The following is a 22,167-nucleotide window of genomic DNA, read 5'->3' on the forward strand; positions in this document are numbered from 1 at the left end:
CGATTACACGGTGTAATATGAGTATGTATAAGTATATATAAATATATATAATATAGTACATAACAGTTGTGTATATTAAATATTAATATATATATACTATGTATATAAAATAATAATATATATTATACTATACTATATTATACTATACATAATATACTATACTATACTATTAATATATATTGTATATATTATATATATAAAATAATAATATATATTATACTATACATAATATACTATACTATGCTATTAATATACTATATTAATAAATCACATTAATATATTATATTGTACTAAAATACACTATAATGTACTATAATATAGTACGTTATTTCATACATGTTAAGCAGCGAGTATTTTCCATACTTTTTTTTTCGTTTTTTGTATATTTCAGATATTGAACAGCGCTTTATTTTGATTGGCTGTTCGTTTGTCCAAGTAAGACTAATTTTCTCAGCTTTTTGAATATTGGACACTAGGAGGATGGTATTGTTCTATCACAAAACAGTAGTTTCATTCAATCTCTTTTAATACTTTATGCATTAGGTAAATTGCCAGCTTATTTATTTTTTTCTCTGTTTATTTTTGATATATTGGATTTATATTGGATATCGCGAGTGTTTTTTTTTTTTTTTTTTTAAATAGATTTGTACCTGTTGTTATTCAATTTAGATATTAGGTTCAATTTAAACATTTCATACATTCTGGATATTGGATATTTTTTATGTTTCGGCACTTTTAAACCGGAAATTAGATATTTTATGGGATTCCATTTTTTTTTACGTGTTCGTTGTTTAAATATTTTTCGCGATATACTTTCAAATATTTGACGTGTTTCGTGTAATCTTTCAGTCTTTTTTGTACATCCTTTCTCATGGTATTTCCTGCACCCTTGATTACGTCACACAGCTCAGTTTATGAACATTATTTTTAAGCCGGTGTTTGAATTAGCCCGGAATTTACTCCCGTCGAATGAAAAGAAGCAGCGATGTTTCTGTTTAGTTGAATCTGCTTAAACAGACTAGTTTCTTTTATGATGTTTCTGAAACCGTTTCGCTCTGCGATCCGTTTACGCCATTACTCTTCTTTATACGCTTCGTCTTCAAACAACGTAATTAAATAGCATCCACTTCAGTGTCTCGATAAAAGCTATTCCGTTCGTCGAGATAACTTAGCATAATAACTCTGGATAAATAAAATTCCATATTCGATTCGATCTCTTACGCTGTCAGAATATCATGGACACCCTTTCACATTAATTTTATGCGTATAACAACGTAAGGCAATGCATGTTCTTCTATAGTTATAATAAAACATACAATCAATTAAATTTGTAAATTACTCTTAAAGATAGTTACACTACTCTAGTTACCCTTAAGATAGTTAAAGTTAGATAGTTACTCTAGTTACTCTTAAAGATAGTTGAAAATTCACAGAGTTCAGGTGTAAACCTTCTGTTTATTATAGAGTTTAACTAATTGCAACTAACCTTCATTTCTGGACCGTTCTTGCGCAGTAAATTAATAATGAACGACATTGACGAGTCATAAATTATAGACCGTAATTGTCCACGTAAGAAAGAAAATTAATTGCAAATCGTAATCAATGTTGCGTAAGATAGAAAGTGAAGAAGACAATTAAATTCCTGTAAATTTAATTTCCTCCGTATACGAATTTATTTCTCTCAACTTTTTATTTATCAATTACAAAGCGTTCTCTTGTCCATTACTACTGTTTGCAAACGTTCGTAAACGTTGAATTCTTCCGAATCGTTTCGGGTTCGCGGAACGACAGAGAAGAGAGAGTTGTCCGAAGAATTATGCTTTTGTTCGAGGTGATCTTGTTCTCCTGTACAAGACGTTTTTACATCGAAAAACTCGATTCCTCGTCGTAGAGAGAGAATCGCTCGTCCAGGCTGTTTTACGTCTTACAATTCCGATCGACCGCTTCCTTACGTTCGGAAGGAACGTTTCCAAGGGATGATTTACATACGCGAAATACCCACTTGGGATACGTACATATATGCACGCTGTGGGGGTTGGAATTAATTCTGGGGTTACGAATCGCTATTACGCTTTGATGCTACGATTGTACACGAGCCTTGATAACTCTGGACGTAAATTGTTTTGGGGTGATGGGGGATGTAGGGTGAGTTTCCAATTTTATGGTTTCCAGTCTATTGCGCGTAAGAATCTGATACAAAACGTTTAATTTAACTCATAAATGATATAAATTTTAATTTAATTTAATTGATCGTTTAACTTTGTCATGTCAATCTTTCTTTTTAACTAATTTTTTTAAATATGTTATTTCTCATATTTCTAAAAGAAATGAGCAAAAAGACTTCTGAGTACATTTATAGTGTTCTTTTGAGGATTTTCTACCTTGTAGAAAATCGAATATCACCGAGAGAAAAATATTAATGTTATACGATCAGCAACGATCGCATGACATATAATAGCGACATACATCAATTATCATTTATGGGACAATTTATCATTTATCATTTATGGGATTTTTTAAAATTTCACGTAATTACAAAATCTAGATGGAGAACTATTGACTAGATCCTTCCAATTTCCTCTAACAGTCCAAATATTAGAAAAAAAAAAAAAAAGAAAAGAAAAATTACCTGAGCGAAATTGGTCTCTGATCCTTAATCAATTAAATGACCATACATCCTCGTTTTTGTAACCTTTTGTCAATGATATCGATCACGTTATAGTAACACACCAGTTTACCACGGAGCCACTTGCAATATTTCATTATGCACTGTACTATTATAAACAAAGAAGCAAACGAAGCATCAAGTTCCCCTGAAAAGCGACGAGTTGGTCGTTTCGGCCAGCGTTCCTCTGGCTCCTTTGGGCGGTAACAATAACGGAGAAAAAAAAAAAAAAAAAAAAAAAGAAAAGAAAAGAAAAAAAAAACTCGAGGGAACGGAATATTCGTTAACGGAGGAGCGAGTTCGCTCTCGAAAGTCGAGAAGTTTCTCTCTTCTGTCGTGGGGAGAGAGAGTCGCTCTCGAGGCGCGCGAACGCGACAAAAAGAGAGAGCCACGGTCCAGGGCAACGAGACAAAGAAAGCCTTCAGCAACTTTCCTTATCAATGCATCAAGCGGTTGGCCCCGGCGATAGAATTACCCCCCATCCCGCCGTGCTCGCGCGTGCAACGACTTTTTCGACTTTTCTTTTGCCCTCTCTTGCGCGCACAATAGGGCCTGCCAGCGAGCGGTACACGTGAATACTAAATTTTAAAAGTAAGCCCCGGCAGGCCGCGGAATTTATGGCCGGCGCGACTACAAGTTTACAATTACACGGAAGAACGAGGACGGGAGGGGGCGAAGGAGGATCCCCGCATCTTAATCCCCTTTTTATCTCGGCGCCACCTTCATCCGTTCTACTTCTTTCCTTGCTCACTTCCACCCTTCGTGTTCGTCCCCTTTTGGCCAGCTATCCGTGACCCTTCGAGGGTGTTGGCTTGACTAGGAACTCTCAGCCCCTTCCCTCTCTGCACTAGTCTATCAGTTGTGAAGATTAAACGCAGACGCGAGACGAATAAATTAGTAATGCCGGTCCCCAGATTATGATAGAGATAGATTTTCATCTGTCGAGCAGGGAATCATCTTGTCGATTATGTTTCGTATAATTTTCTGTTTGTCTTTGCGATGTTTATTAAAAGAGGCGAGTTTCAAAGTTTCAATTTCATCTTATTTCTCTTTAACGTTGTGTGACTTATAAAAATTCGCAGTCTGTTGATCAACAATTTCGCGAATCAACTACGTTTCTACGGATATTACGTATCTATCTATCTAAAATTTTGTATATATTTATATAAATTGTATTATATAATATTATAATTGTATTATATTGTATAATTGTATTATATAATATTATATAATATTATAATTGTATTATATTGTATAATTATATTATATAATATTATATAATACTGTATAATTGTATTATATATATAATATTATATATTATGTATAATTATATTATATAATATTATAATACTATATAATATATAATTTTATATACTATATAATATATAATACTATAAAATATTATAATATTATATAATATTATACAATAATTGTATTATATAATATTATAATGTATTGTATTGTATAATTGTATTATATAATATTATATGTATAATTATATTATATAATATTATAATACTATATAATATATAATTGTATTATATAATATTATAATATTATATAATATTATATAATAATTGTATTATATAATATAATTATATATATTTATTTTTTTAAATATTATTTATATATTTATTTATTTTTATTTTCCATGTGTCATTACAATTGTATAACTTGCCCAGGTTTTTATTTATAATAATTATTTATAAGTTATGTTCGAGTCCGGGCGTGTTACGTATGTAGATACAAATATAAGTGGTAGTAATTATTCGTGGGCATTGATTATTCGGTAGGTTTTTGATATTTATGTTTAGTTTAAAATCAGGACTCAAATTTATAATTCAATCGATATTTCAAATATAAAAATGTTGTTTGCCAGTAAACACTTTTTATATTTTCGATCGATCAATATTTTCGATATGAAAAATATTTATCGGTAATTATAGAAGCTCTTTATTTTTACACCGAATCGACGACAGTTTATTTATGCAGTCAGTCGTTCATTAAAAATAACGAACATTTTTTATAGTAAACAGTTAGCTAATATTTAAATTCTACATAGATCCATATTAATTAATTAATCAATTTTTACTAATTTTTTGTTACATAATGTATCGTTTGAAATGTTTATAATTTTCGAACAAACATAGGGGTCGAATGTTCTTCCCACCTTTTCTTTTTTTTGATAAAACATCAAAATATAAGAAAAGTTCAATTAGTGTACTTTAACGCGTGAAAAACAAGAAAGAAAAAAAAAAGAAACTAAGAAATATATATAATAAAATTACAGATTTATTTTAGTAGGAAGTGATTTTTGGCCCACCCTATGTTTGTTTGAAAATTGTAAACATTCTAAACGCTTCCTTTGTCTCGTTTAAAACCTAAGATTTTCGAGGTAAAGTTTGCCACGTTTCAAGTTGAAATTTTCAACCCCTTCGATTCACTCTCCCCATTGCATCGTATTTCTTTCTCCCTATCCATGAAACTTTGTCACCTAAATTTCCCCTCCCCCATTCACGCAGAAAAACGAAAGATTCACGTTACCGGAAGTCGATACCCAGTGAGCATAATTTTCGCGAAAGCGGACGCTCTTTACCTTCCAAGCGGAGAAAAATGTTCTTTCTTTAATGACGTGTCACTGGCGCGAAACTTAGAGGGTCCGCCTTTCTATTAAAACTTACTCCTGGGATTGTTTTCCAACGAGGACTTCTCCGACTATGAAATTCCTCGTCTGATGATAATTGGGGGTCGTTCGGGAACGTTGATGAAGGAAAAGTCGGGATTCGATAGCGATCTCGAGACGATCGGGAGTCACGAAAATATTTGGACACTTAGTGCGTCATTCTTCATAATGTTATCGTACAGCATGATATTATTATGTTTACATGTGAAATATTTGAAAATTCCACACGTGACAGGAAGCGTAGGAAGACTCGACTACGCGTTTGGAACTGTTCTGGAAATATAGTAAAAGATCACTCTGTTTAGTTAATATTTAGCGTAGGAAGACTCGACTACGCGTTTGGAACTGTTCTGGAAATATAGTAAAAGATCACTCTGTTTAATTAATATTTAGGAAAATATTAATTTACCACAGAGTAGCGTTGGCGATGTGGTGGGGAGATCGATGAGTGGAGGGAGTAGCGCTAGCGGTGAGGAAAGTAGGGGCAAGTGCCGCCAGTTAGCCAGCTCTGATTTACCAAATTAAAATGCTAAACTGTTACATTATCAAACAAATTTATTAAACCCTAGAAATTTAATTTAATAAATTTTAACTTGGATAGATAAATAGGTATGTATGTGATAATCAAAAATGATTGTGTTACTTGTTGTTAAATTAGGTACATTACAGTAGTTAGATTATAATTCAGATTTTCTTAAGGCAATATATTTTTAATTTCAGATTCACTCTAGTCAGTCTAAAATGTAATTAGAACGATCAGATCTCCGTTCCAATGCTAATGAAATTTCGAAACATTTCGCGTGAATGAAATTCGTAATTAAACTTCGCGAATTTTCATGCGTTTGCGTGGGAAATTTTTTGGTGACAGGATGCATGTAAAAAATCGGAAAACACGCAGATTTCATTTTTTCGAAATCACATTCGACAGTACCGTAAAGGTATTCTTTCTACTAGCGTTCGAATATATTCGCAAGTTACGTGCTCGCGATGAGCGACTATTTAAAGAGAGAAGAGATTTTCTGAGAGATAAATTTCCCTCGCGAGATCGAAGGCGGACGAGAGAAACGCCGAATGATTTTTTTAAAAGACGATATGATTTGAAACACGTAGAGGTGTATATACGTTCTTTTGATACGGAGGAACTTCAAAAGGAAGGAACGGCTGAGAAGTTAATATCTCTGGTACTACGTTTCAAAGCTGCCGATGAAATATAAAGAGAGTGGAAGCACGAAGTTCTCGGAATATTTCCTCTGATGCTCCTTGTGCTTATTACGAGAGGCATTTAACGAGTGTAATTTTGATTACACAATTTATTTCGTTAATTAAAAAGTTATCAGCTCGGAGCTTTGTGTACATACTTGTTTTATACAAGTTTCTCATATATAATAATTTTAGAGGCAGAATTTCGTTCATTTATGTGAGAAAAGAATTATTGTGGCAAATAAATGTTTCGACTATCCAGTTCTCTCTTATTTGATTATATATATATATCTTTAAAGTACGTATGACAAATAGGGGATATAATAACTTTAATATATATATATATAATATTTATATATATTTATATATATTTATATATTATATTATATTTATATATATTTATATATATTTATATATTATATTATATTTATATATATTTATATATATTTATTATATTATATTATATATATTTGTGTAGCTGAAATAAAATCAAATAGGGGATGTAATAATCCCAATATCCAATATATCCGCTATTTGTTTTCATTTCAGTTACGTATTTTATGATTAATCTAAATATAACGATGAAACGTTTCTGCATGAATGTAACATCGTGCAGAAAAACTACTCTAAAGGGAAAAGATTCGCCTTTAATTTTCTTACTTTCCATCTGCCGATGTCAAACGACTATGAATTTTCCTTTAGAAAAAAAAAAAAAGAAAAATGGACGAAACATCGTTTTCATTTGGCAATGGATAGAGAAAATAGAAGAGTGAAAGAAAGATCCTTGGCCAAGTTTTCGTATTCCCCGTCTTACAAATAGTCGACCGATCGCGTAAGTATGGACTAACGAACAGGAAGCAAACAGAAGTGAAGAAAAAGAGTGGAAAAGTGAAAGAAAGAGCGGGACGGAACGTCTGAGTCGTACGTGAAATAAAAGCCCGGGGAACTTGTTAGGAACATTGAATGTTCAGGCTCGTTCTCGATCTCGCGGACTAGCGTGATGAAGAAGGAGAAAAAGCAGGGGAGAGTGAAGTTGGCGAGGAAAGTTGCGCCAGTCGGGAGAAAGTTTGTCGAAGGTCGAGGTTTGGTAGACAGAGAGAGAGAGAGAGAGAGAGAGAGAGAGTATTTTTCGAGAATCGTTTCGAAAGGGGAGTGGTGGAACGATCGTGGAAGTTTATTCGTCGGTGTGTGTTGAACGTCGTAGACGGAAAATAAAAGCGTTTCAATGGAGAACTACGCGATTCGTTAACCAAATGATTTCGCGAGGCCCATGGGACCAACAGACTCAAACAACTTAGTCTTTCGAAATGATCTCACAATAGAAACACTGACGAATTAAGAATCAGGTTGATCAACAGGTTTTATTTCCGGTGAAACTTCATTTATGTGAACCGTATTTATAGGAACCTAATTAGAAGAGTACGATTCGAAGTCTTCGAAAACTTCGAGGCTTGGAATAACGTTGGATGTTCTTCATCGTTGATTGTTCCAGATTCTCTTCAATACGGAACGCGAGTTTCAGAAAAAGTTCTTCTCCGTGGAGCGTAACTCTTGTTACGTAGGTTTTTTCCTTCTTCTTCTTCTTGTTCTTTTTCTTCTTCTTCTTCTCCTTTTTGTTTTTTCGCGAAAAGATATGCTTATTTGTTTACACGGAGAGGAGCGAGCTCCCGCGAAGAAGTTTTTTAACGAAATTCCCTGTAAGAGGTTGTTAAACAGACAGATGAGTTTCGCGAACTACGTAATTCGTTCTACCTTTTTACGCTGTTGGTCGATTTTTTCCCTGTTTACTTCCCTCGGGATTTTATAAAGTTTAAGAATTGCATATACCAGAAGAAAATCAGTCCACGTTTTCACGCATACCTTCAGGGGGAATCGAACAATTTGCAAGAAGTATTGAAAAGTCTTTGAACAATTCCCAGAGAAGCAGAATTCAGAGAATGTTAGTTGAAATCGACCCTTTTGAAAAGTGCATTTTTACAGACTATTTATGTAGCTATTACACTATCTACTATCATCTCTACCAGTTTGTGCTGTGGAAAGAGAAATATTAATTTATAACTCAATGATTTTTCTTTCCTTTCTTTGATGATGATCAATATAAAAATATATGATCGTCGTCTGTTGAAAATTATTTTCCTTGTTAACCGAAAAGCCATCATCAACTGATTAGAAGATTAATCCTAATCAACCTACGACTCAATGGTTAACTTGCAATTAGGTTTCTTCCAATAATCCAAATTTAGGTACTGTATCGTTACACAATTTTAAATTCCATTTTCAATTATCACCGAGACACAAGCATGATATCGAGATTATAAACCTCTTTTGAATTGCCACCTTCGGGGTTACTCTCCTTTCACGATACAAGTTGAAATGAAATTGTTGATATTGGTTGGTCAAAGACGAAAATGGCAATTTTCTCAATCGAGATGACTCTCGAACTCGCGCAGCAGGAATAAAAGGGGAAAGCATCCCCGCGCGCCAAGTATCCAGCGGACACGTTGGTTAATTTCGAACCGTTTAATTAACCGCCGTTTCAATTTCTGCTCCCGGGGCGCAGCGCGGCGCATAATCGAAAACGATAAATCCCGACGAATTCCCGCGTGCAACCGTGGCCGTAGTTTTCAACGACAATCGAGCAGCAGCAATTTCGCGGCTGAGGTATCGAGCAACTGGCGAAATTTTATTTTTGCAATCACGACTGTGAGGGGTCGCAAGAATCGGGAGGGCGGAGAATCGAGAGGCTTTATCCGTTAATTTGGCAACTCGCGATTTTTTGCAATCGACGAAAGATTATGCTTTTCGCAATGTTATGCACTGGGAAAGGGGGAGAGGAAGGAAGATTGTATTTCTAGGTATTTTATAAGGCAGCCTTTAATTTTTAAATACGAGCGAGTTTATTGAATCATTGTTCCAATTTAAATATGGTTAATTCAGATGGATATTTGTATAAGTGTTACACTTTAGTTATTTGTATGTTTTGTGGATTTTTATATATAGTTCTTACTCGGTTATTGAATATTTATATACGTGTTTTTATATTTTATGTTTTTATACTTTTGTCTCAATTCACAATTTGTTAATTATAATAGCTAGAGATAAAGTTTGTTCGGAAATTTTAAGCAATCAATATCAAGACGTGGAAGGATAGTAAAGTATAGTAAAGCTTTAATAAAATACCACCTAAGGGACGATACAAAATTTCGGTGAAATGAATGGCGACCAATCGATGCTATTTTATTTTACTAGGTTTTAAATTTCAAAATTCAATAATATGTTAATTTTCAATGAATTTTTAATATGCGAATGCTATAATACATCAACTTAAAAGACACCAATATTTCTATTCAGTAAATTATTACAATACATTTCGAACACGATCAGAAATTCAGATCACAATTACTATGTTATACCGTATAGATATTCACAGTCGTGAGCCTAATTTTCAAAATTAATTCGAATTCTCTCCGTCTGAATAAAAGCAAACTTGACCGCTTCTGATTCAAGAAAGCTCAACAGTCGCAATTTTTATACGCGCGAGTGTTAATAAAAGATTATCGAAACGTCATAATCGAGCGTCTCGCAGAAATTAAAGAAGGAAACGTTTATTCCTCTGTTTTTTCTCTCGAAAATCGCTAATCTCGAATGCCATAACGTCGGTCATGCAGAATCTTTTATCTGAAAAGCTGCGGTGCTGTCGCAGCCATTTTCGTCCGTTATGACGTCGTGCCAAGGACGAGCTGGCTTCTTAAGATGGCCGGAAATTCGACGCGTGTGTATGTGTGTGTGTGTACGTTTAGCTCGCGTGTCTCTGCTCTTCTTCTGGAAGCGATAAAAAATAGCAGAAATAGCGGAAACAGAGAGATTCTCCTTGCGAGTTTTTCTTCTCTAACTGGACTTGCATTCTCTCTTTCTCTCTCTCTCACACTCTCTGTTTGACAAGCTGCGAAAAAGGTTAGGCTGTTAGGGGATTTTGGTACCTACGAGGCTGTTGTCATACTCCTTACGAGCAAGAGCGATAAAGTTCCACAAACTTGCCAAAATTCCTCGAAAACTGCGACAGAGACTCGTACGTGGATGTGTACGGGAAAAATAAAAAGAGGCAGTCAGTATCTAGCCTTCAAACTTGCGTCTTTACTCCGTTTCACCTAGAGTGATGCCTAGTTAAGTTAGCCAATACGTCGCTACACTCGGCAACTGCTATTTCGATAATTTCTTACTCTCTAGCTGGTAGTAGTTTATTTCTTGGTTACGGCAGACTTTGACCTACACCGTAATTTTTCGTTCAGCGCACGTTTCGCGGAAAGTAATGTCGAAGTAATCGAAACACTGGATTTGCATCACGTTGAACTCGTTCTGCACTGAATTGTCCGAACGCATTTCACAGTAACCTTTAACCACGTGCGCTGGCAACTGATTGCGGACCGTAACGAGTGACCGAAACCCGTGTACAATAATTTTTGAATTCGCCGGCGTATGACGAATCACTGGATAGAAATTATTCAGAAGTAATAAATTTATCATTTGTTTTTGCCCTGGGTTATACTTGAATAACCTCGCGTCATTCCAGCGCAAGAGGTTAAGCTTTGTTTCATAATATATTTAACAATCTGGCAAGATATGGAATACAATTCGAAACACGGGTCAATATATAATCCTACATCACGTTTCTTGCATTCTCGTAATGTGTCTCCTTTTCTTCCGCTATGTTTTTGTACCTTATACGTATCAAGAGCAGGGAAAAAAGCTTTTCCAAGGTTTTTTTCGAGCGAAAGACTCTCGATTTGTTTCTCTTACTCGTTGGACACTTAGGTACGATCGAATAGAGAATTTTTCGAATGGACTGAATATTGTTGGACGATTGAAACACATTGTATCGAAGGCTCTGATTTTTATTTCCCGCTTCAAAGGGATTGTTAATATATTTTATGAATTCGATATCGAATGAAATTGTTGTGTATCGTACGTAAATAGTGTACGGATTCAAATAAACTCGTACCACGAAAAATGAGCGTATTGTTGCCTCGAAAGCATCGCGAAATAAATTTAATGCTGCTTTTACAGCAATATTTATTTCACAAATAGTATCTAAATAAACAGCGTAACTGTTTTCAATTGAAATAAATTTTTCCGTATCCGATGATGTTTGAGGAGTAGAAGCAATATAATTTTCAGATACATATAACGATCTTTCGTCTTGAAAGAAAGAAAAAAAGACGAAAAAAAAACACGAAAGAACATTTGAACTGCGAAGACGGAAACAAAATTTAAAAAAATTTGAAACAGAACCATTATATAGTTCTAGAATACTGAAAAACGATAATTAATTTATGAAAGACAATAAAACTTCAAAATCTCTTCAGTGAGCGCATCGAGTCCGAAACAGGACGAATTCTTTCGAGTAGAATTGAAAAGAAAAACGGATATTAAATTATAATTCCTTTTATTGTTGTAACAGCGATATTTTATGATGATAAAAGAAAAAGATTTACGAGAAGGAAACGTTGATGAATAACAAGCTGCTAGTTTGTGAAACGAGCAATGTTTGCCTATTACTATTCGCGGGGTACGAATTTCATTCTCCCATTTAGCAGCGGGCCAATAATAAACAGTCTAATATTGTTAGCAACGATTCGCATGGTCCTATTACACACGTTGACCGAATTTCACCGTTTATGTATCGTGCTGCGATCAGCTTCAATATTTGCATTGATTCGAGCACGAACGATCCGGCGCCGATTAATTAGCAAAATGTGTATTTGTTTCCAAGTTAATGCAACAAGATCGCCCGGTATCGGTCCCCGGTTGTTTCATTTGGGGCCGCGCCCGATCATCATCGATCCGCCATCGCTCGGAGTATCGGCAAACAAATTCCGTTGAGCGAGTCTATATTGCTAATATAGACCGATCGAGGTATAGTAGCTATATACACGGATATATAAAGCCAAAGATGTAACAATCGATCCTTCGTGAGTATATATTCCGGGAAGCCGTTTGCAAGTTTTGTTTGATCTCGTTTGATCGCTTTCGTGGCATTATCAAGAAAATTGGAAACGTGAAAAAAATTGTCATTATCGTGGTTGTATGGAATACAGCGAAAGGAGCAACGTAATAATTCGAATATGGTTGAAAGTTTGTTGTTGTTTTATTTTTATTATTTAATCAATTTATTTGTTGTGTTTTATCGCATTTTATCGTACGTTCATTGGAATTTTTCAGGGAAGCAAATTTTGCAATAATTGCAACGTTTGGTACACAATTGTTTAAACAGTTGTTCCTAGTTTTATAAAATGTTGCATGTTTCAGCGGCGTGTAAAAGTTTTTCGTTAACAGGGTGGACGTCAGAGCAGTGGCTTCGTTTTGGCAATTATACTGATTAAAATTCTCCTAGTCTTCCAAAATAAAGGTGAAATCTAGATTCTGAGTCAAGTTCTGTCTCTTCTTTCGATTGTTCCCAGTGTGAGTAATGTAATAATGTGTGTTTTATTTGAAATTAAAAGTTCTAATCATCATGTTGACAACTTGTCCTTCCTAGACAGTTTCTTACGTTTGTTTAAGGAAAAAAACACAATCTTACGATTTGTCTACAGTTACAGTGATGCACAGTATATGAAACTACAATTATATGATAACATATATGTATATAAAACTACAAGTAAAGTTACAATAATACAATAAGAATACATTTCACGCACTTTGATGTAGCAGATATTGCGATCCTTTCCCCTAATTTATTTACGTTCCTAATTATTTTTCCAGAATCTATGTACACTCCCATAAGTCCATAAGTCACCATTTGGTAAGATTTTTGACATATAGAATATAACATGAATATAAAATATGACATATGTCAAACTGTTTATATGTCAAAAATCTTACCAAATTTGTACATGATGTATTTTATATCTTATGAAGGCCAGAAATAATCGTGACGTACTTCCATTTAATTTTAACGATATTTCGAAATGAAATTTCTTTCCACGCCTCTTCTAATTTCTTCCGCAAGTCTTTTCCTTGATTTTGGACACATTTGTGAAGGCTTTTGTCCTACATCGATTCGATTTTTTAAATATATATATATATTTTTGATACACTTTGAAGTATTTATTCAGATCATATACGTTAAATATCAGTTTTGTTTTCAAGTATCATTATCAAATAGAGAACACATAGCAAGATTGTACAATAAAATTAATCCGGAATAATATATCTCTGTTCTAGTAACTGTTTAGATCAAAATAAGCAAGTGCTCGGTGACTTATGGACGGGAGTGTAACTTTAATCATCGAACGTTTGAAATTTTCAAACGTACGTAGACCTTCGTGACTGACGTTAGAGTCACTATGCACGACAACCTCTTTTCATTTCCGTGAATCCACTCTGATCAATTTAATACAGAATCACAGCGAGCATCTTAATATTTACGAACTGATCATGAAATTTTCTGTTTAAAAAGCGCTCCAATTACAAGAGAACTCTTTCCAAAGAGTTTCTCTACACCTAGCAAGGGGAAAACACTCGGTTCGCTGAATGAAATCCAAATTTCGCCGCTCCTCGTCGGTCTTTGAGAAAGTACGAGGTAATTTTTTTTGCTAAACGAGCCTGTTTACCGAGAACTTGCGACGAGGCGAAGTATTATAAGAAGAAGAAGAAGAAGAAGAAGAGAATGACGAGGGCTCGGTGAATCTCGTTTCTCGAAAACTTGTCAAATCTTGGCATAAATTTTCCCCCTTTCGTTTCGTCCCTCCCACCGTTCCTCGATAAATGTTACGAAACAAGCAATTTCGTCGTTTCAACCCCCGAACGAAACTTCGTTCGCCCTCTTCTAGCCTTCTTCCGCCACGGCCGATTTGTATTCGTCGACAAACCGCGAAATTTGCAAGTAAATGAACGAGGGGCGACGGTGGAAGCCGAAACGTCCGTCTTGCCGCGACTTGCCTCTTTCTTTCCGGTCTGGCGGGAGAATTTGAATGAACCCAACGGCGGATATATACCTCTGATGGCAGAGCGGGTTGGTAATAATTAATTTCACGCTGGATTTATAGCCGAGATCTGCGAGCCTTTTTGCGTTTCTTCGGGTTATGATTCCTGACGATACCCAATGTTTCTGTCTTGGTAGAATTTTGAAGAAGATTTTTTTTTGTATTTCGTAGTGATCAGAGATCGATTGACTCGAAAGTTGTAAAGTCTGATATTTTCAGCGTGTTGTATGACACTGTTTACCGATATTTAATTGGAAGTTCTCTTTCAATTTTCAGCGATATGATTATTTGGATTTGGGGAACAAAATTGCGTTTCAATGTGTAGGTGTATGCTTTCGCTTGTTGTTCCCTCAGAAAAGAAAAAAGATTATATAATTTATCATGTAATTTGGTATTTTTTTGAATAATTTACTGACGAAATTCAACGGTGACGGACAAAATAAAATTTCCGAAACGTTCACACGGACGTGTGACTTGCATGTACGTGAATAAATTGTCAGGAAGCAACGACTGAATATTTCAAACGTTGGTACAAAGAATTTGTTTCAATTTTCTTCGAAAAAACTGAACATTTTAATCAAAAAATACCGTGCGTTTGACCCCTTGCGCTGGCTTGACTGATTCGCGGACCATAACGAGCGACCGAACCGTATACAATAATTCGTCGCTTTCTCTTTCTTTCGAACTTGTCGGTATGATGTCATTGGATAAAAATTATTATGAAGTAAATAAACTTATCATTTGTTTTGCCTGTGTTACATTTAAATATACTTAAAACTGACAGAACGCTGCAATTTGGGACGAGAACTTCTCGACGTGCATAGCAAGAGGTTAATAATTGCAATAAACCGGTCGCATCCATACGAAAGCACGAGCAAATTAAACAATTAGTAAAGTAATAGTTAATAGAGTAATTATCACTTTACTAATTGTTTAATTTGCTTGCTAATTATTTGTAATTAAATTAACAATTACAAATCTTCGGAAATCTCATGAATTTATCAAAAGACAGAAAATGACAGAAAAAGAGGTGGGGGGGGGGAGGGGGATGAAAATCAGAGAAGGTGAGAAAGACCGAACAGTGTTAATTAATCGTCGGAACTTTTAACGGGATGGTACTTCATCCTTCACCGGCGGATTTTCCCTGTCCTTTTTTCACCCTGTTTTTTTCACTTGACCCTCCACGCTACCCTTCGCTTCGCTCTACTATTTTTTTTTTTTTTTGTTCGCCGATTTTTTCTCTCCTTGCTCTGTTTCTCATTTTCTTTTACTCGCTCGTGTATGTGTGTGCGTGTGTGCGTGTGTGTGTGTGTGTTCGTTTCACCGTGCTCGATTTTGCGACACGACGTTGCGTCGCGACGCGATGCCGGGATTTATACGGCCATCGGATGCAGGGTGTCGACGCTCTGAATTTTGGATCGGTAGGTTGAGAACGCGAGAGACAGCGAGTGGTTAATTGGACGGTAGATTTCCTCCGCTACTTCTCCGGCGTATATTTTTTTAATTTCAAGGCTCGTGCTTCGACGAAGACTGACGCAATTTCCTTTTCGGGGACAAGGAGGATTTTTTGGTTGGTTTGTTTCGAGTGACATTCGCGGGTTAATTATATTCTCGCGTTGTTTAATGATCGGTGTACAATTCTTTGAATTAAATATCCTCGTGACTGAAAATAAAACGTGTTTGATTCTTTAACTGTCAATTTTTGTCTGACGAAAGTAGAATGTTTGGCGACTCTGGTGTCATTTTTAAAGAGATTTTAATCTTTCACCTCTCGGTGATATTTATTAATATCATTCGGGAACTGATGATGCTTTTAAATGTAAAGTTTCACGTACATACGTGATTTCTGTTTGTCTTAATATTTAACGGACACGAGCGATAAATTATTTAATAACATTCGAGGCATTGAGGAAAAGAAATTATAGAGAGATCAGACGAGATCGTTTCTTTTCAATAAAAATTGTTCTCGAGCCGAAAGTTATTTCAATACTTGCGTTCTTCTCTTTCCTGAGAGTGAATTAGTTGCTACAGTTTGTTCTACGGATAATTTTATCCGATAATTTTTTGCGTCGGTGATAATTTCAATTTATACGCTTCTCCAATATTCACGAATTTCTGTCATTTGTATATGCAATATTAGTTGACAGAAATTTTGCAAATATTTCATTCCATTTATCTTAATTTTGGATGAATTTTAAATCGAGACCACTTCCTCGTTCAATCATTTGTTTTGAATATTTTTACGAACATCCACACTTCTCTGCCTTTTTGTTATACACCTTTCGTTCCATTTGTCTTCATATTTTCGATAATTTTATTACCCACGTTTCACTCCATTCATCTCAATTTTAAATTACGATCACGCGCCGAGTCATTTCTTGCTTTAATAACAATTGAAATATCTCCACACTCTTCCATCTCTCGTGTTCGCCTTACTTTTCAAATTCAAAGTTACTCGGCTCGAATAATAATTTCAATATTCCCGCCACACGCGCAACTGCACTCTTCTCCGCTTTACTCCAAGTTTAGTGGTCCAAACTTCCGTCACTCGGTCACTTTTCTATTGATAATAATTTTAATATTTCCACAAGCGCCGGTGCGCGCTTTTCTACGCTTCTGAAAGTTGACAAAGGCCTCGCCGTCGTGGTCGTCGTCGTCGTTCACTGCGTCTCCTCCTTCTCCCCCCCCCCCCCTCTTAATTTCCGTTCTCCGTCTTTAACCATTCCGTTCCACTTCCGCTGGCTCACTTTGTCTTTCAGACCGGGTCTTTGCAAACACCGGCCAAACTATTCGTCATTCAACGTTTCGCCGTCGTGAAACGTTTCGAAAACATAAATCCCCCACTGATGAGAGACAACTTTCGAAACTTCGAAGCTTGTCGAGCCGGGCATCACCGTCGAGTCACGAAGGGACTCCTCCGCCTGGAAAGTCAACTTGCAAATTAACCGGTCAGCTGGAAGCTACCGGAGGCTACCAGCAACTCCCAATTTATTCTCCGTCTCCGTTTCCTCTTGCTTTGTCTCGCGTAATCGATCGTCGAGCTTCAGCCTCGATCTGACGCGGGCATCCCTCGGATTTAATCAGTTTCATCAGGCACTTTGATTATTCGATCATTTTCTAAAAGAAAGTGTGTTAAAAAATATTTCTGATGTATCTTTCGTGTATATATATTTTTCTATATATATATATATCTTTTATATAAAAGATATATATCTTAATATATCTTTTATAATATAATTATTATATTAACTATTATGTTACATAACTATATTATATTATTATGAAAGATATATTATATATTATATAATATATAATATAATACTACTAATAATATAACAACTATATTATATATAATTATATATAGTTATATAACAACTATATTATATATTGTTATATAATATAATACTACTAATAATATAACAACTTATAGCAACTATTAATATAATTATTATATTAATTAACTAATTATATTATATTATCATAAGACATATTAAGATATGTTAAAGATATATTATATATTATATAATACATCTTTTATATAATATATAATATAATACTATTACTACTAATAATATAACAACTTATAACAACTATAATATAATTATCATATTAACTAATTATATTACATAATTATATTATATTATTATAAAAGATATATATTATATAATATAATACTATTACTACTATATAATACATCTTTTATATAATATATAATATAATGCTATTACTACTAATAATATAACAACTTATAACAACTACAATACAATTATTATATCAACTAATTATATTACATAATTATATTATATTAGCATAAAAGATATATTAAGATATGTTAAAGATATATTATATATTATATAATATAATACTATTATTACTAATAATATAACTTTTTCACAAGTATTTCAACCGATAAAAATCATCGTTCATAAGTTTAACTAACCCTCGCGCTGGCAACTGGTTCGCGGACCATAACGAGTGACCGAACCGTACACGATAATTCGTCGCTTTCTTTTCCTTTTTAACTCGTCGGTATGATGTCACTGGATAGAAATGATCAAGAAGTAATAAACTTATCATTTGTTTCGTATTAATTATATTATCGTTTGTTTTATTTAAATATACTTGAAACTGAGGAAATGTAATTTGGGACAAAAAGATTCTCGCACGTCATTCCAGCGCTAGAGGTTAAAACTATTAATTTCTCGATTCGCGTTTATTAGGATTTCTTCCCATATTTCGGCGAGTTAGAGGTTTTGTTTAAAAGAATTTGTTGTATCGTACATAAACGCAATTTTTAGAATATTTTCTGCTTTGACATTTTTACACTCTAGACAGATTTCGAGAGGAAAGATTTTAAATTTCCCTTTCAAGCAGATACAAATCTGTTCTCACAAGTTGTGCGCGTATCTCTCTCTCTCTCTCTCTCTCTCTTTTTCCTTCAGTTTCATAGTAACTTACTCTGACGAAGAGATTAACTATCTCTGACGAAGCCACGAACCTTTGAACGCCAAGGCTCTATTTTAAGACGCCACCTTTGAGTCGTTCCAAGCCTGTACACCACCTCTCTTGCACGCCATTAAAATTACGATTGTAACTTTGCGAAACTAATTTTACAAGCTGATAATTTCAATTGCATCTCGGCTCGCTGGAAACCGCGAGAAACGCTCTATCTAAATTTCGCGCGTGCACGCGCGGATGACAGTAAATTTTCGTCGCGAGTTTTCGTCAACCTTTCGGCCATTACGATGATAATCAACGTGATTAAGCCTGGCGTCCGCGACAGAGGTGGCAAAGCTGAGACAACGATCACGGTTGACTGTTCCGAGATTAAGTGGATCAAATTGAGTTTTCGTTGGCGAGGAAAAGAAGAGACGGAGAGAGGGTGGTTTCCTCTCCTCTTTAAGCAGAATCTTCGCCAAAATATTAATGTTTTGCCATCGACAAACCCTTTCTTGTATCATCTAACATATATCGGCAATTTATTTATTGCGATCATCATCTCAAACAAAATGATATAGTATTGGAAATAATTATTCAAATGGTGTTCAACGCGAGATTTTCTAAAATGTGACATTGTTTAAATTTAAGGCAATCATCAACGTGCGTTGCAGGTTTGCTAGAGCAAGTATGATATATACAAGAGTTAATGTTACATAGTTTCCATCTCCGGAAAAAAATAATATCGTGGATCCTTCGTGGCCTGTTTAATCTCTTCTTTTGTTTTGAACTTTTTAAGAATAATTAATGCTTCGGGCACAGAATATTGATACTGTTGTAATTTTGTAAAAGTAATTGCAACTTTGTAATTCTGTGAAGAAACATTCGTAATTTTGTAAATTTCGTACAATCTGGGTTCAGTTCGAGGCGTGAAGCTTCTGTTTTCAAAATACGTCGTTTATTTATTATTCGTTCAAAGACACTTGCATCATGTGGCGTGCGGGTAAGTGCTTTCTTCTCGAAAATGCTATAAATTGTCACGGTACGTAGAAGCTTTGAAAAATTTCTTTCACGGTTGAGTCGTGGGTTTGAAGATTGAAGCCTTTTCTTTATAACGGCCCCGGGAAACTTGATGTATGACCATTTTATTAAACTTTGAGTGTCACGCTTACGTGACGAAAAATCGAGAAATTGTTTCTTGAATTAATCATTTTCGTACGATTATTTTAAAGATACATAAATTTATATTGTCATTTTTCAGATTTATGAAATATAAATAATATTCCATTATTTATATTTATGAAATATCCAAAGTATAATGTTCGTTGCAATATTTAATAGATAGAACAAGCTTCCTTACTTAGGTTCCATTTTTCAAGTTATATTTATACAAAAGTATGCGCCTGCATAATAATATTTATGAAAAAATTCGATCCTACAAATCTTTACATGTTTGGCCACCAAAAAAATCCATTCAATTTACGCGAGATAAGAAAGAAAACGATTGATCGATGAATATTTAAAATTTTAATAACGCAAACTACGCGACGTTCCGAAAAATTGAAATAAGGTGGAAATTTCATTTCAAAAAGGAACGTTTGGTGTGTCGACCTATATAATATTTCGAGCAGAAATTTTCAATTGTGCCTTTTGAGAGTGGAACGGGAAGGAGACGTGAAAGATGGGATACAAAGGCAGTGTATTTTTCATTTCGATCGTGCCCCTTCCCCCCTTCCAGACCTGCGAAAAGGATCCTGCAATTTGAATGACAATTAACGCGGTTTTACTTTGCCAAAGGGACTATGTGGGATTATGCAAATCCTCGACTATAAAGACGTCGTCTTTCGCGCGAATAAACGGAGGGTATTTGGTGTCCGCGTAGCTTAAATCGGGCAATAGGCTGATTTCTTCTCGGTCGAATCGACAGCGCAACACACATATACACCTCGTTTGGATTTGATAATTTTATTTATTTAAAGAACTTCCTTACAGAGAAATTTGGACGTTTCTTAATTTCATTTATTTGAAGATAATTTTATTTGTTTAATCTTGATTAATTAAATTTTATTAATTTTATCTTGAGTTTATTCATTTAAAGAGCTTTCTTACAGAGAAATTTGGATGTTTCTTAATTTTATTTATTTATTTAAAGAGCTCCCTTGCAGAGAAATCTTGGAATCCGTTAAATATTAAAAACTTAGAGTCTGTGTCTTTCGTAGACTCTGTGAACATAGAACTATGAAAAATATTATAGATAACGTTTTCACTTGGCATTTCAATTTGTAATATCTCCAACTATTCGTAGCCGATTGGCGCGAAAGCAAATATAATGACAAGACAGGAGAATCGTAATTCTATTTTCAATGTCAAATTGTCAATTGTCTACGTAAAATCTATGTACGTGATAAATTCCTGAAGAAGGATGGAATATTTAGGTTTTTAATCAGAAGCTTACAACGTCCTCGCGCGTAAATTCTCGACGCGAAACCCCGCGGTAACTTTTTCTAGACCTCTTTCTTATCGATACTACAAAACGTTAGATGAGATATTAATTTCCGTTGCTCCACACTCGAGAAGTACGCTTCTCACTTGCGAATTTCGAGTAATTTCATCTGCGCTGCATGGCAAAGATCAGAAATTCGTTCGACTTTGAAAATAGATAGTTAAAGTGGCAGACATACCACCGTTTCGAAATTTAAAATTTAAAATCTCCGAGCTTACTAGTATTAATTAATAAGCAAAAGCGAAATTAAATCGTTCGTTCCTTGGATGTGGAAAATTAATCGCAAATCCCCGCGTCGAAATTGAGAGCGCATATATTATATATATATATACAAATGTGTGTGTATGTGTATTGAAATTGAGAAATTTGCATAAAGTGCAGCCGACCGATTTGAATATCCAGGGGTTTTCGTCCGATCCTTCTCGTCATTTACGACAATAATACATCCGTCTGTAACATCATCGTCCATTCTTTCGCGGCGCAATTTCACCGGAATAAAATTACCGGGGCATGAAAGTAAAATTAATCTAGTTCGGTGTAACAGCACCGCCACCGGTGAAAACTGGGACTTTATTCATGAATTTTCTCAGGCAAATCGAGCCCTTTCGAGTGCCATTCCGCGTTCTTTCCTCTTCCCCGAGGTTTACGTTACACGCTCAGAGATAAGGGGTGGGATGAAGGGAGGCCCTAATGGCAC

This window comes from Frieseomelitta varia, unplaced genomic scaffold, assembly GCF_011392965.1.
Source record: "Frieseomelitta varia isolate USP_RPSP 00005682 unplaced genomic scaffold, Fvar_1.2 scaffold_315, whole genome shotgun sequence".
In the NCBI taxonomy this organism is placed as follows: domain Eukaryota; kingdom Metazoa; phylum Arthropoda; class Insecta; order Hymenoptera; family Apidae; genus Frieseomelitta; species Frieseomelitta varia.